The sequence below is a fragment of the Vombatus ursinus genome, unplaced genomic scaffold, assembly GCF_900497805.2.
Source record: "Vombatus ursinus unplaced genomic scaffold, bare-nosed wombat genome assembly UNPS02008015.1, whole genome shotgun sequence".
NCBI lineage: Eukaryota > Metazoa > Chordata > Mammalia > Diprotodontia > Vombatidae > Vombatus > Vombatus ursinus.
Window position 1 is genome coordinate 4311 of NW_020947793.1, and position 15500 is coordinate 19810.

Genomic DNA, 15500 nt, shown 5'->3' on the forward strand with positions numbered 1-15500 from the left:
TTGTAGGCGTAAACACTGACTGTCGAAGTGTTTATTTTCCAAAGAACAAAGGTCTGACATCATAACAGCAACAGCTAAATTAACTTTAAGGCAAGGGCCTTCTTTAACTATTTATGTGCTATTAGGCACTGAAAGGTAACAACAGGGAAAATCATGCCACCATACTTAAAAAGGTATCCTGGGGGTCCACATATACCTCATTCAGCAACCATTACCATTCAGATAGAACATAAACTATTTCATTACAGAGGCAGCAGCATCTGGAAGAAACAATTCTGATCTCCTTTAGCAGGACATGCAGCATTTTCACATAAAAAGATTTTAAAAATTAGTATACTTGCGGAGAGTAAATTTTAATACCTAGCTTATTTGTTGCATGTACTTAATACGATGTGTGTGTGTGTGTGTGTGGTGTCCAGATCTGAGATGTCATGGGGATAAGGAACTCACTTTAATGAATGCCTATTAGTAAGCGTTCTGCAATTTAAGAGTTTTTTGAGGGTTGCCTGGGATACCAAGAGGTCAAGTAACAAGCCCAGGGTCAAAACGTCCATATGGGTCAACAATTCAACTCAGTGCTTCCTGAATCTGAGGCTGTCTCTATATACCAAGCCCCACAGATTTTCTTAATGTACTTAATTAGGTAGAAATTCAAATGGAGATTCTTAACACCACTAAGTGTGATGCTTAAAAGTAAATGGAACCCACTACTACTCAAAGAGCTAAGTAGTTCATAGCCAAAACACTACAGGATGAGTATTTATGAGCTAGTCCCTTAAGAAATGTCAACTAGCATTCAGCAGGGCTGACAACTTCACAAAGGTATTTCAACGTTGTGTATGTTCACCATGGACACAAGACAAATGTTACATAAATGATCTATCAGGCCATTGTTGTACTGATATTTAAAATGTGATAGCGTTTGGATAGGGCACATCACCTCTATAGCAATGCAAATACCAAGTATGGAGTCAACCTAGTTTCAAATCCTGGATGTGCTGCCTACAACCTGTATGACCTTGGGAAAACCTTATTGGGCTCTCTATAAAATGAGGGAATTAGATGAGATAATCTCTAACATCTGTTTGAGCTTTAGAAATCTCCACTGTAATAGCCACATTAGGGATGCATTTTCCCCAACAACATTTTGTAGATGATAAAAGTGTGTAGTAGATGCTCATCTGACTTATTCATCTTATGGTATATTTGTCCTTTTTTTTTCTGGGAGGGGGGGCCCTAACTTGACAACGCTTTTCCCCTAGTCCCTTCTGAAATGAGGCATACCCTGTATAGATTTCGTATGGCTGCCAATGGTCAAGTCTGATGATGTCCTGGACAAACATTAAGGAAAAGGTAGTCTACTCTGAATAAAGTAACAGTACAAATAAGTCAAAATGATTATGGACCAAAAACAATGGCAACTCTTCCACCAGCAATACATGTGAGACTGAGGGTGCGTCCACTTTCTACCAAAGCTTGCTGGGAGAATGTCAGTCGGTGTGAAGGCTATGGAAACAGATATTAAAACAGGACACCAAAGAGTTTTTCCCTTCCCACTGGTTGTTTATTTTAATAGCATTTGCATCAGGAAATCAACCGAAACACTTCAACAACAGAAAGCTGGCACTGGGTTAAGAACGAGTGATTATATTTCCAACAGAAGTGACAGAATGGTTTCAAGTTGGAATAGTATTGCACAAATGAATCCATGGTGAGGGAGGGAGCAAGGGAGTGAGAAAGGGAGAGACAGAGGGGAGTGGACATCTTACAACATGGATTGTGAGGAAAAAAGGCACTATTTAGCTGTCTGTGTAGTTTTAAAATAAAAGTCATGAAGCACAATCCATGTTTCTCAAAGTTACATTCGACGCTCCCACACCTGACTCTCGCCACGAAAGGCAAGGTCCCAAAGAACCCGGGAGACAGCACTGATGCCTAAACAGCAGGTTTGTAATGGATGTGCTAGGAAGGCATCTTGACCAAGAGGACCTGTTTTCTAAACAGTGCTGTTAATGTCACCCAACTACACGAGCTCAGCACGTCCGATTATCTGTCTGCCGGGCTAGCCCAAGGCCCCACTTCAGCATCTCTCCAAGTCACTGGGCAGCAGTCATAAGCTCCACTCTGACGCAGCTAAGTTGGCAGTGCATTGGAAACAACAGGCCATTTCAGCAGACTGTGTGAGCTTACTGTAGTCAGCACCACACACACAAACCGTTTTTAATACCAGGGAAATCAATTAAAAAAAAAATTCTAGCTAAGTGCCCCAGCACTACTTAATGCAGAGAGAAACTTTTGTAACATAAAGACAGGGACATCTCAACCTCTCAAGGGTGAGCCTCATGAAATGGGCCTTTGAGAGGCTTCTCACAAGCTGTGGATTGGAGGCCCGCAGAATTTTCATTCTGAAAACAGCAAATGGGAGTCTAGCTGAGTCCTAGAAATTTCATTAATGGAAAGTTTGATTGAAAAGTTCAAATAACAGGAATCCATTTCAGGAATTACCTGTTAATTTAACTTCTTTCATGTCTAAAGATATTTTGCAAAAAAGAGGGAGAGAGCAACAGGAGAATATTACTGTCTATGGAACTAAGTTCTTTCTGATTATGCAAACAATGAGAAAATCATCTGCAGTGTAAAAATGTGGTTTGTCATGAAAAAACACTAACAAGCTTAGTGATTTTGTCAATGTCATTTATGGGACAAAAGCAATTATGAATTTCAAATGACAAGATTTAACTGAAAAAAAAATGAAAATAGAACAACTAAAATATATAAAGCTGATCCTTTGAAAACACTCTTTGATTTTTTTCATTAGATTAAATCTGATTACCAGGAATTCAGAGGCATCCAAAATTCTGCAACTTGTATTACTGCATACACAGGTGATATAAAAGGAATCCCTGTGCATTCTCTTTTATTCTTACTATCAGGTAAAGGGATATTTTACACATTAAAGCTAGGCAAAATCCATATGATCTTCCCCATTAGAGTTGAAAACAGTCACATAAATTTATTGACGGTGTCATTTTGGAGCAATTAGAAAATAGAAGTTAAAACAATCTGAACAAAGAGGTTATCTTTTCCTCTCCTAGGAAATAAACATATATATGTATATAGACATATATATACACACACATATACATATAACATATAACATTGTCTTTTAAAATGCAAAGTGGTTAATTCACTTTCATATATTAAAAAAAGTATTTCCCTATGGTCAAAAATACTGACAAAGAGCAGAGGCTGGAAAAAACCCACATTTGCCACTTTAAAAAAATACATTATTGTTTCAGCAGTTGAGGGTACTGAATTTATTACAAATCTCGGTCCCCTGCTTTGGAATCATAAGGAAATCTGCAGCATTTGCAGAAATGGGCTGGCTTGGACCATGAGATGTCACTGAGGCCACTTCCCCCAACTCCTGGCAGGACCATGCCAAAGTCACCCTGGACATATGAGGCCATAAATGCCACCACTTTGAAAACTGTGTATTAAATCAGGGAAAGGAAATAATTTACTTGGATGCAACCCAACCATCAAAATTTGTGAAATTGTGGCAGAAACCTTTTGGGTCCATCAGTTATCCTTTAGATGGAAGTCAGGGCCTTTTGAGAGTACATTAACTCTTTGAAGCCAATAGAGTACTAGTTCATAATGATGCTTCTAATGTCCTCAGGGCTACCATGGTTATATGAAAGAGCTGATTCACCCCTGCAAGTCTTCTGCTTGCCCTCCAGTCACATGCTGCCCATCTGAAGGTTGTGGTCTAGCATTTATGTAAACTTTGTGACAGATCTACCTTAGATCTGTTCCTGTTTAGAAATGAAGGGTTTTCTTGGGGGGGGGGGCACTATTTTTCTGTCTGTTGCCAAGGAAACAATTTGTGTGCCACATCTCCTGCCAATAAATAAATGGAAAATGAGACCAGTCAAAAAACACCATGTACCCAGCAATGACTTTTCAGCATTCTGATGTGATTACATTTTTTAAGTGTTTCTTTTTAATACTCCTACCCCTCCTGCATTTTTCTTTCAAATGTCTTTGTAAGTTTTGTCCTGATCATAGTACCCATTTTTGACAGGTAAAAATATTCTTTAGGGCAACATTCAAAATGCTTTCATATGATGGAGTGAGGCATTCCTTGGCCATGTTTACTTAAAACATTTTATCAAAAGGCTCCTTTTCCAAGATGGGGGAGAGAGTAAATGGGGAATAGGGAAGTCAAACTCAGCAATACATATTTTAGAAATGGTAAATAGAAAAATATGCATTGATTATGACTGTACAACAAAACTGGGAAATCTTTCACATTCTGGATGACAAACTTTGTTTCATTCTCCCCTCCCCTCCCATGATCAGCTAACCATGTTTCTTTTAAACTGGGCACCTCCTGAATCCAAACAGCTGTTTGTGAATCTTAATAGGTTTAAAAGTCCACCAGTTGATTTCACATTTCAATAGCTGCCGAAACATGAAGTGCAGGACAATGTGAGAGGAATTCTATCCAACATGAATCAGGATCAAGTTCAGTGTATTTCTTCCAAACGGCTTACAGGTGGAATCTTCTCCCTCTTCCCCCCAAATAATGGAGGATGAATGGTGAAATATTTCATGTTATGAATGTTTTTTTTAAAAAATAACTTTTATAATGACTTATGGTTCCATAGTGTTTTACAAGTTCCAAAACGCTCTCACCAATTCTGTTGGATGCTCATGACAGCCCTATGAAGTAAGTAAGGGAAGGTATTATTGTCCACATCTTATGGATCAGAAAATGGAGGCTCATGACGTTTAAGTGACTTGCCTATGGTCACATGGTATTTTTGAAGCCAGGACCATAACCCATGTCTTCTGACTCTTGAGTCCAGGGCTCTTTCCACTATGACCTTCTGCTTCCACCTGGCCTGCCTGGTGCTTTCTGTATTAACATTCAAAATTGTTGAAGTGCATTTCAGTTATGTCCAACAGTTAGCTGACCCGAATGAGAAATAGAACAGCAGATGGGATGATTTCACTTGACATAACAAAATTGGTGCAAAACCACTTTAAACTAGTTACTTGTAGCCTTTTGGTCCAAATACATAAAATATGCAATATTTACAGCATTTGACTGCTTTGTAAATGCAATGCTTTAAAACACATTAAAAAGCACCTTAGTAAAAATATTCTACAGGTAAAAGTATAGAAGTAGTAGGAAAATCCCAACCATACCACAGCTCACCAATGGAGTTATAATATGGAACTGCCAATATATCCATTACAAATCATTTTGAGAGGAATAGATAATTAAGTCGCTTTTAACATCAATGTGTAAGTCTGAACTAAAACAACATCCTTCTTTGATGAGCTTTCCCAACCACGGTTGTTAAGGAGATGGAGGGAGGAGTAAGAAATACTGCTTTGATTCTCTGTTTACATTATTGGGTTTAATTCCTTCTTAACACTCACAATTGGACATTCTCTTTTTATTAAAACCTATATAAATATGGGCAAATCCAACAGCAGCAGCCACATTTCTCAGCAAACATTATTGGACATTCTAAGTTGACGTTATTCACAATAACAAAGTACGAGAGGCCAACCAGTCGTTAACACTATTCATTAAAGACCATATAGTCTAAATCTCCATGGGAAGGTGAGGGAGATAGATGGTTTCTTCTTTATGGATGTCTTGGGCAAAGACAACTGCTCTGAGAATCAAAAGCAGAGTACAGGATACTTTTCTGAAATTTTACCATCAACTCGAACTCTGCTGTGTATTAATTTTGGTAAACAAATGTGTAGTTTTCTTTAGACAGGAGGCTATTAGCCCAACCCAAAGGCTGGGCTGAAGAAAAGCTCTGAAGCTTAAGCTTCTTGGAAGGCTGGTATCTCCAGTCGTGGTCCACTTGCTTGTTTGATGTCCTTCACAGCCCAGACCTCAGCTCAATGGTAAATCATCTCACAGGCTTGCCAACAATCTGGATTCGAGAGTTGAGAACCCAGGAGGAGTGGTGGCCAAGCTTTCAGTCCATGGATCTAGTAGGAACGCGGTGCTCTTAGTTCGATTTGGGGTAGATCTTTTCATAGAAAAAGTTCTGTGAAAGGATGTACAAGTCCCCATCTTTTTCCCGAACAGCATGGGCTCGGATGAACTGGAATTGTTCCAGGGCAAATTCATAGAACTCGTTTTCCATCTTCCAGATGTCAGACTGTTGCAACTTTGCGATGGTTTGTTTGGTAGGGAGCTTCTTCTCTGTGGTTTTCCTAAGATGAGATTTCTTTCCTACTTGCAAAAGCAAACAACATTTTTAAAAAATTAACTTATTTTTCCGAGAGAAAATAGGTCTCCCCTCCCCTGCCCTCTGCCTCCAATCCACTTCCCTCATTTTTTCCTCCTAAAATCCCTAATTTCCTTCAAGCTCAACTCAACTACCATCTCTTACATGAGGTTGTTTGGTTTCCCTCTCCCCCAAATTACTCTATCTTTATTTTTTGTTCGTGTGTTTGTATGCATGTATGTAAAATATACACACTCCCTCTGACAGAGTCTATGTTCCATGAAGGTATTGACTATTTTATTTTTGTCTTGGTATCTGCAGTGCCTGGTAAAGTGCTTTGTACAGAACAAGTACTTAGTAAATGCTTATTGATTGATTGAAAAGACACAAAATGTCCTCATCCTTGGAGATTAAGAAATACTTTAAGAAGACAGAATAGATAACTAAAGGGCCTAGAATCACAGGTGTATTGCTGGAAGGACTAATTAATTAATGTCACACAGTGCAGAAAGAATCAAGAGAAGGTACTTACTGTATACCAGGGGCCTACAATCCTTTACTGATTTTTGCCTGAGCCAGAGAGGGTATATGAAGCCTTTTAAGCCACTCCACATGGTAACTTTGATAGATTTGAAATGTGAAAATTCCTACTATAAAAATGGAGGTATGAAAGAGGAGAAAAATAAATGGAGTCCTCCGGTATACAACAGGTATCATTTCTTGATTCTTTCTGCACTGTGTGACATAGCTCTTTGTTTTCAGCCCTCTCATGTATTGTCATGGAATCCAGTTATCTGTGTTGTGTTTTGTCCCCCTCCAGAACTGTACCCTCTAGGAGGAGAGAGACAATCTCTTTCCCTCAAGTATAGCAATCTGTATGCAGAAACGCTTAAAAAATATTTGTTGAATCAATCAAGTTGAATAGTTATGGTTTCACCATAACATTTGAGAATCTTCAGCAATACCAGTAAAATGAAATGTGAGGAAGACTTTTTTTTTTTTAAATAACCACTGAAATACCTGTCCGATAGAGTTCTGTGGCCCCCTTGAAGAAACGGGGCAGAGCTGCCTCCAGTAGCATGATAAAGTCTTCGAGCTCTTCAGTGACTCCCACTAAAAAGTATTCATTAATCAAATTATATTTGGCTTGATCCATGGCCCATCTGCTCCCCACATTCCTAAAACCAGAGAAAGGGAATTAGTGCATACTTGTGAAACCAGCCTGGTACTTCTGATACCCTGACATAGTAAGCCATGGAGAAGAGAACCCCTGGTATCATTAGCAGCATTGTAGAAGAAAATTCATTTCAAGGCACATCTGTATTTAATTCCTCTTACCTAACTTTCCCATCTTCCCATTCTGCCTCACCTGTGTCAATACTAAACCAGATGTCCAGGAAAGAACTCTTTAAGATATTTCCCAAAACTTGTGGATATTAGTAGATCAGTCAGTAAGGTTTAGGAATTTGTGTTTATTGCTTAAAGTAATTCAATTTCTAACGTCAGTTTTTCTACGATTTCCTAAGAAAGAAAGAGATCAGTGCCCATATAACTCAAAGTCACTGACTCTTTCAATACTTAGCAAGTGACCACGAGCAAAGATGGGCTGGGATAAAGGGATATATGGTTTGGCCCAAAGACCACAAATGAGGAGTGGTGTTCCTGCCATTAATTGGCCCTGGGTTCTCGGGAGAGTTGGCCTGATGCTTTATCCGTAAAGAAGGAGAGCTTTCTTCCAGCTCTAATACTCATGACTGAAAGCTACTACAGAACTCTGGCCTAGTTTTATTTGATAAAGCCGAGTGTATGAATATCCCACATTCTTCTAGGAAAACAGATAAAATTGGGAAGGTCTTACTCCCCACACCTTAACTGCACTTTTTTTTTTTTAATTATGATTCCTCTGTGCAGAACGCAGTGGATGACTTTAATTAGCAAAGCACATTTAATAGCATCTCACAGAGGACTGAGAAGAGCAGAGAGGGTTTTAACCAGAACTTCTGGCTTTTGTGATTTTAATTCTAAGTGGTTCTAAGAAAGATATTAACTGTGAATGTGTTACTATGGCTTCTTTTGTGTCCCATAACAATGAATCTCCAAATCTCAAATTCTAGCACACACTGAGTCTTTATTAGACACACTTATCTTGGGGAATCTCCATGTCCTTTTATTAGCCTCCTAAACTGCCATGAACAATAATGATTTTTGTTCGTCACAAATACTTTAACAGGAAAACCATGCAGACAGATAGGCATGCTGGGGTTGGTGACAGGAAGACAATTCAAATTTCACCTCTGACACTTAGCTGTGTGACTGTATGCAACAATAATAATAACTAACATTTATGTAGTGCCTACTATGTGCTACAGAACCATTACTCATCATGATTAGTATTGTCGCTGTTGTCCGACAGGCTTTGCAAGGGCTGAAACGTTAAGCCTTTGGAGGGTGAATATTGACTGGCCTCTAACCAGAGGTGCAAAACAGACATACAAACACATTCAAGCCAAGCTGTTTGGGGGGCACCGCAAGGCTTCTTTCAAGGGAAACGCCTTTAAAAGGCTGCTAAACAATCTATGACTCAGTCCCGTGTTCTCCTTCTCTTTCTGGGCTCCCCCTGGTTTCCCTATATTTGTAGCACATTTAGATCTGTTCATTGAGGATTTCTGAGAGCACAACACTGGTCAGCCGCTAACTGAAGCTAACACGATCATCATACCAGCATTCCGAGCTGTGGCCACAGAAGAACGGGATTTGAAGCCAGAGTTTTTCTGGAGCACAGTCTGAGCCTCCCTCGGCTACGCATTCGTCAAAAGTCTGTAAGAAAACAAGGGAGTGCCAATGAACCACAAATGTGAGGCCGGCCTGTCAAATATCTTAATGTGACTGACTACAGAATGAACTGGGGGGGGGGGGGGGGGAGAGACGAGGGAGGTAAGAAGGAAAAGCAAAGACTGACAAAGACACATGTGGCAAGGGATCCCATTCTTAAGAATTGACTATTCCTAAAAAATGTCTTGGGTAACAATTAGCCCTTGAAATTAAGGAACCGAGTGATACTATTTTGTATTTTCTGAGCTGTGATTTAGAAAGACAGAGTTGAAAACAAAGTTGCTGATGCATATCCATTTTCAAGACGACAGTACGGGATTATACTTTAGTCTCTTTATTTGTAAAAGTAGAGATGGAGACTAGATTGATCTCTAAACTCTTCTTCAGCTTGAATGTCATGCTTCTATGAACTCCACGTCTTTGCTTACATGGTTCCAAAGGACTGGCATGTTCTCATCCAATCAACCCCACCCAGACTTCATCTGTTGAAATTCTATTGATTAAGACTCAATCGGGGGCAGCTAGGTGGCGCAGTGGATAGAGCACCGGCCCTGAAGTCAGGAGGACCTGAGATCAAATCCGGCCTCAGACCAAACACTTGACACTTACTAGCTGTGTGACTCTGGGCAAGTCACTTAACCCCGATTGCCTTTAAAAAAAAAAAAAGACTCAATCAAATGCTGCCTCTTCAGAGAAGCTTTCTTTTCATGTCTTCAGTTGAAAATGGTTGTCTTATTCCTCAGACCTCCTATAGATTTTTCAACAAATGACTATTTGACATATAGAAAGTACCAGGTCTCAAGTTATTTTTTGGTCCCTTCCTCCAGATGTGACTAGTCATTTCTTCCAGATGTTGTCCAAAGACACCTGTTCTTGGGCAGAATACAATGGAGTGTGTGTCACTTCTCCACGGTATCCCTAGCTACCCTTTTTTAGCACTAATTGTGCTTATTCTCACACCTCTGGACATATGGGTCCTGGAGGGGTGTGTGGGGGGGGAGGGGATTTACTGGGACGCCTTCTTGCAGCTCCCCAATGCCCCTCTGAACCTTCTCCTTTGCTGCCATCACTCAGTAACACCTCCTCCTTAAGCGTTTTGCTGCATTCAAAATGATCACTTAGTCCAAATCGTAATGGCAGTTACCTATGGAACCCCAACACATTCTCCTTCCTTTCTCAAGGAGTTCAGTAGCTGGCTCCCAGCCTTCCTATCTGGCCCAACCCCTGCCCTTAGAATTTGTGGACTTTACCATACTGCTGATGTCTCCTCAGCTCCCATGACCTACTCTTCCATTCTACACTATCCACACACTGGAAGGATCACACCCTTATCTCGCCATTAGTGACAAATATTCTACTTTAACAATCAAAACCATCAACGTCTCTTTATCAGATTATTTCATCTCTCCTTAAGCCATAACCCCTCATCAGTCTATTCTTTGCCCTCACTAGGACATCCAATCAACCAACAAGTATTTATTTGTTGCTGCTATGGGCCATACACCATGCTAGGTGCCAGAGATAGGAGTATTCCTTCTCAAATCCATCCTTCCTTTCGTACTCTCCCAAGCTATCACCTTTATTCTAACCTCACCTTCTCTCCCAGTTTCTGTTCTAGACCTTCTTCTATTATCTCTCCACATTCTTTCAGTCATAGATGTCACCAGCACTCTCACATTTCTATTCATTTCTCCTGAGCTCTAGTCACGTATATACAATTCCTTACTGAATATTTCAAGGTGGATGGATGCTTCAGAGATATCTCAAATTTTATATGTCCCAAATTGAATGCATTACCTTTCCTTCAAAACCCACCCCCTCTTAAACATCCCTATTTCTGACAAGAGTACCACTATCCTTGGCATTACTTTTGAGTATGCACTCTTCTTCATTCCACATATCCAACCAGTTGCCAAGTCAAGTCATTTATAAATTTTTCCAATCCATTCTTTTCTCTCTACTCATACGGCCACAAACCTGGTTCAGGCCTTTATCACCTCTCACCTGAATAACTGCAACATCTTCCTAATGGTTTCCCTACCTTTGATCTCTTTACTTTTGTTTTTTTTAATTTAAACAATTTATTTATTAAGTTTTAGTTCTCAACATTCACTTCCATAAGATTTTGAGTTTTAAATTTTCTCCCCCTCCCCAAGACAGCATGCAATCTGATACAGGCTCTACTTATACATTCATATTAAAAGCATATTTTCCCATTAGTCGTGATGTAAAGAAGAATTAGAACCAGTGGGAGGAACCACAAGAATGAAGCAATAAAACAAAACAACAAAAGAAAAGGAGAACAGATAGTCTGCTTCCACCTGCATTCAGGTTCCATAGTTCTTTCTCTGAATGTGGATAGCATTTTCCATCATGAGACTTTTGGAGATTTCTTAGTTGCACTGCTGAGAACAGCCAAGTCTATCAAAGTTAGTCATCGCATAGTGTGGCTGTTACTGTGTACAATGTTCTCCTGGTTCTGCTCACTTCACTCAGCATCAGACCATACAAGTCTTTCCAGGTTTTTCTGAAGTCAGTCTGTTCATCATTTCTTATAGCACAACAGCATTCCATTACATTCATATACCACAACTTGTTCAGTCATTGCCCAATTGATGGGCACCCCCTTAATTTCCAATTCTTGGCCATACAAAAAGAGCTGCTATGAATATTTTTGTACATGTGGGTTCACCTCTTTTCTTTCTAATATATAGTCCACTCTTCTGCCAAACTGATTCCTCTCAAGTACATCACTTTATTCAACAAACTCAAGTGGCTATAACTTCAAGGTTCAAATAAAAACTCCCTCTTTAAAGTCCTTCACAACCTAAATTCTCCAACCTTGTTAGACTTTTCCCATACTCTACAGCCTAGCCCGCCTTCTTCCTGCTTTTGCTCACATGTGCCATTGCAACCCTGTCTTTTTTGCCTCTGCACTGACTGCCCCTCATGCATGGAACAGTTCTCCATCCTAACCTCCATCTCTTGGAATATCTAGTTTCCTTCTAGTTCCTTCAAATACCATCTTCTACATGAAGCTTTTCTTGATTCTCCAAATGCTAATACCCTCCCCAAAATGCATCTTATGCATATTAGGCACATGCTTAATTACACAGATGCTCTCTTCCTGATAAAATAGAAGTTGTTCCGTTTTTGTTTTTGTACCTTCGGTGTCTAGCAAATAGTAGGCACGCTTAACCCATGACAGCTGACTAACTGCGCTGAACATTACTATTTTTTTCTTGGATGCCTTTATCACTCAGCTTACCCTTACCAGTAACTAGCAACAGAAAATTCTCTCCGAAGTAAGGGCTTGGTGCTACCATATCTACCCAAAGTGGCTCCTCCTCATTAGCTCCCCTCTTTTGTTAACAGAATCATCATATTAGTATCCCACTGCTACCGCTCTGGTTCCAGTTCTTCTTACTTCGTATGCCTGGAATACTAGAACTGCCTCTTAATTCCTTTCATCCTTTCTCCACACTGTAGCCGGATTCATTTTGCTAAACTAAGGCCTTTATAATATCACTCCCCTACTCAAAACTTTCAAAGACTTGTATTCATAGCTTTAGATAAACTTAGATTTCCAAGCCATCCACAACTGGCTTCCAACACATTTTTCCAATCCTATTCCTACAAACACTTCCCACTCTAGAAAGAATGGTCTGCTTAATAGCTCCCCAAACATGCAGTGGGCATTAGATTCTCTGTACCTCTGCTCACACCATCTCTTTCTCTACTACCTGTGAAGGGCAACAGAGATTGCACTGTCCTACGAGGGAGCCCTCCCTCTGCCCAATTTATCCTGCAGGGATCTCCCTTCTTTGCCCCTCCCCTCCAATTATTCATTATCTTTTATTATACTGCCTCCTGGAAGCTCTAGTATCATTGTCATTGATTGTTATTTAAACTGTGGACATAGTAAAAGCAAAATACAACCACTGACATAAGTATAAAATAAGGGTCTTTTCATGAGCAGCGATTATGGTCCTTTAAGGTATGTTTAAGGTCTAATAATGTATGAATCTATAAATTGAAGGAAGAACTCCAGAACACAGAGGGACGAAACAATAAGATTACCTCCTTAAGAATTTTATCAATGCCTCTTTTGAAATTGTCCTAAATTCTTTAAGTCTATATAAAAAGTAAAGAAATCCTAGCTTTTTTTTTTTTTTTAAGATGAAACAAACATTTTCATTAGAATCTGATTTATGTATTCTACCAGTTGGGTCTGACTTCAGCTGCAGGCCCTTTAAAAAGGGGTTTTATCATCCTCTATGTTGAGTCGTGTCTGATAAAATAAAAAACATATCTATCTATCTACATACCATGTTCCAATTTCCATGAAGTCTTTGGCCCACTGAACTGAGAAGTTGATAAACTTGAAGGTTTTTTTATTCCAGGCCTATCCAATTTTGGGCTCTGCTTCCTTTATCTGATTGGAGTCATATGGAATGTAATAAATAATAAAAAGCGATGGCAGGGGAACTCATCATCTCTACAACCTTCATTTTTTTGATTGATTCAAAGAAATTAAAAAGATTTCCCCCCAAACATAGGAAGGTAAACTATTAAAAGAGGCAAAAGCAATGAAGCTTTATGCCAAAGTTTTTATACTGTTAATTAAGATAAAGGTAATTTTGGAAATTAAAATATTTTCCGCTGGTGTCAAAGATGTCATCTATTGATAACTGGAAAAGTACAAATGATGGTTATTTGATTCACATTCTTAAAATAATCTATTTTCATGCTACTGAAATACTAGAGCAGATAAATAAAAACACGCAAATAATTTCCCAAATGATTTCTTTGACCAATAGTTCTAAACCTTTGAACCTACTAAATGTTAACTGGCTAAAACAGGGCAAAATGAGTTAGTCTGTTTGGTTTTTATTATTTTTTTTCTTGGTTCCTTATCATCTCTGGGGGGAGGGGACCTTCCTAACTTCCCTAGGAAATGTACGAAAGCCTTTCCTGACTCCCCCATTGTTAAGGCTCCCTTAATCTTGCATTTACTTACCTGAATACATGTTCTATTATTCGCATCCCCCATAGAATAGAAGTTCTTTGAGGACAGGAGCTGGGCATTTTTTTGTTTTTGTTTGTGCATGCTCAGTAACTAGTACAGTGTCTTGTACACAAATGGATGCTTATTAAATTTTCTGCTATTGGTTGGACAATGGCAGAGAGTGTAAATCAAAGTAAAACATTAATAATTAAGGGCCAATTGAGTGTGCTTGAATATGAATGAAAGATCATACTTATACAACCAGGTCTTGTCTATAATATATTCATAGTTGATGAATAAAATAAAACCAGTATATTCCATCTGAAACCAAATGAGTATACTACCATCTTTAACCACACAGAACTTGACTTGAACACTCATTAACCAAGATGACATGCACTGAATCTAATCTGAATATCTACCACTTTGGATACCTATTCTTCTCTGAACATACAACAAGAGCAAAATGCTACTCAAATGACTATCTACCCTAAATCATCTGTTTCCTCCAGGCTTCACAAAAAGATTAGTCAATTCAGAGAAAAAAATTTTTCTAAGTATATTTTTTCCCCTCTTGAAATGTGAAAAAAAAAAAAAAAAACCCAACAAAACAAAGATACTCTTTCCTCTTGTAGATCTATGGTAACCAGCTGACTCTACCAGGAAAAGAAAGGGCTAACATCAAAAAATGTGATCAGCTTTTTCAGCTAGTAAATCTGGCTCTTTTTTATAGAGAGAAATTCCATCTGAACAGTTTTTAAAGTTGTGCAAACCGTGATATTCAATAAATGGAAAGTACAACTGATAAGCAAGGAAATTTAAAAACTTTTGGCGTTTTGTGAGGTGAGGCCGTCTACTGTTTGTCAGGCGGGCAGTGAAAAGCCCTGGTGGGAGGATGTGAGCCAGCTGATTTGGGTGACGCTTAATAGGAACTGTTGGGAGATAGATAAAGGGGAGCTGAAGAGAACTCAGAGAATCATAAAGCACGCAGGAGATACCTACAAGCCAGAACAGGGATCAGATGCATAATAAGGGCACGTCTCTGCCTCAGGGACACAGAGCTAAGGAATGCATAAAAATGTAACAAATATTTATCTAGTATGCCTATTTGCTAGTCTTACTTTGGGTGCTAAATTAGGCTAAGAAGGATAACTGGCGATGGGTATCTATGCCCCTTCAGTATTAGCCATGGTGGGCCCTTCTTCCTCCTCCTCCTCCATTTGCTCTTGGTCTTATTTTCTTCATAGACCAGTACCTTGTGGCACTAGCTACATGGCTTCTATCAGCTCATTTCTCTCTTAAAATGTGTTCCGATAGTATCTTTACAGTGAAATCTTCCTTTGATGCTAGGGCCAGGGCAGGGCAATTCTGGGAAGTTCCCCCCGAGTTCTAAA

At 39.2% G+C, this 15500-nt stretch overlaps 1 long non-coding RNA gene across 1 annotated transcript; it reads right to left on the reverse strand.

Moving 5' to 3' along the window:
* Positions 1 to 1541: 1541 nt before the first annotated feature.
* LOC114034120 lies at positions 1542 to 9079 on the reverse strand. The gene is made up of 3 exons (XR_003568063.1): positions 8986 to 9079; positions 7287 to 7444; positions 1542 to 6271 (listed from the first exon to the last, which is right to left on the reverse strand). It is a non-coding gene; the product is annotated as an uncharacterized LOC114034120 (long non-coding RNA).
* Positions 9080 to 15500: the final 6421 nt, after the last annotated feature.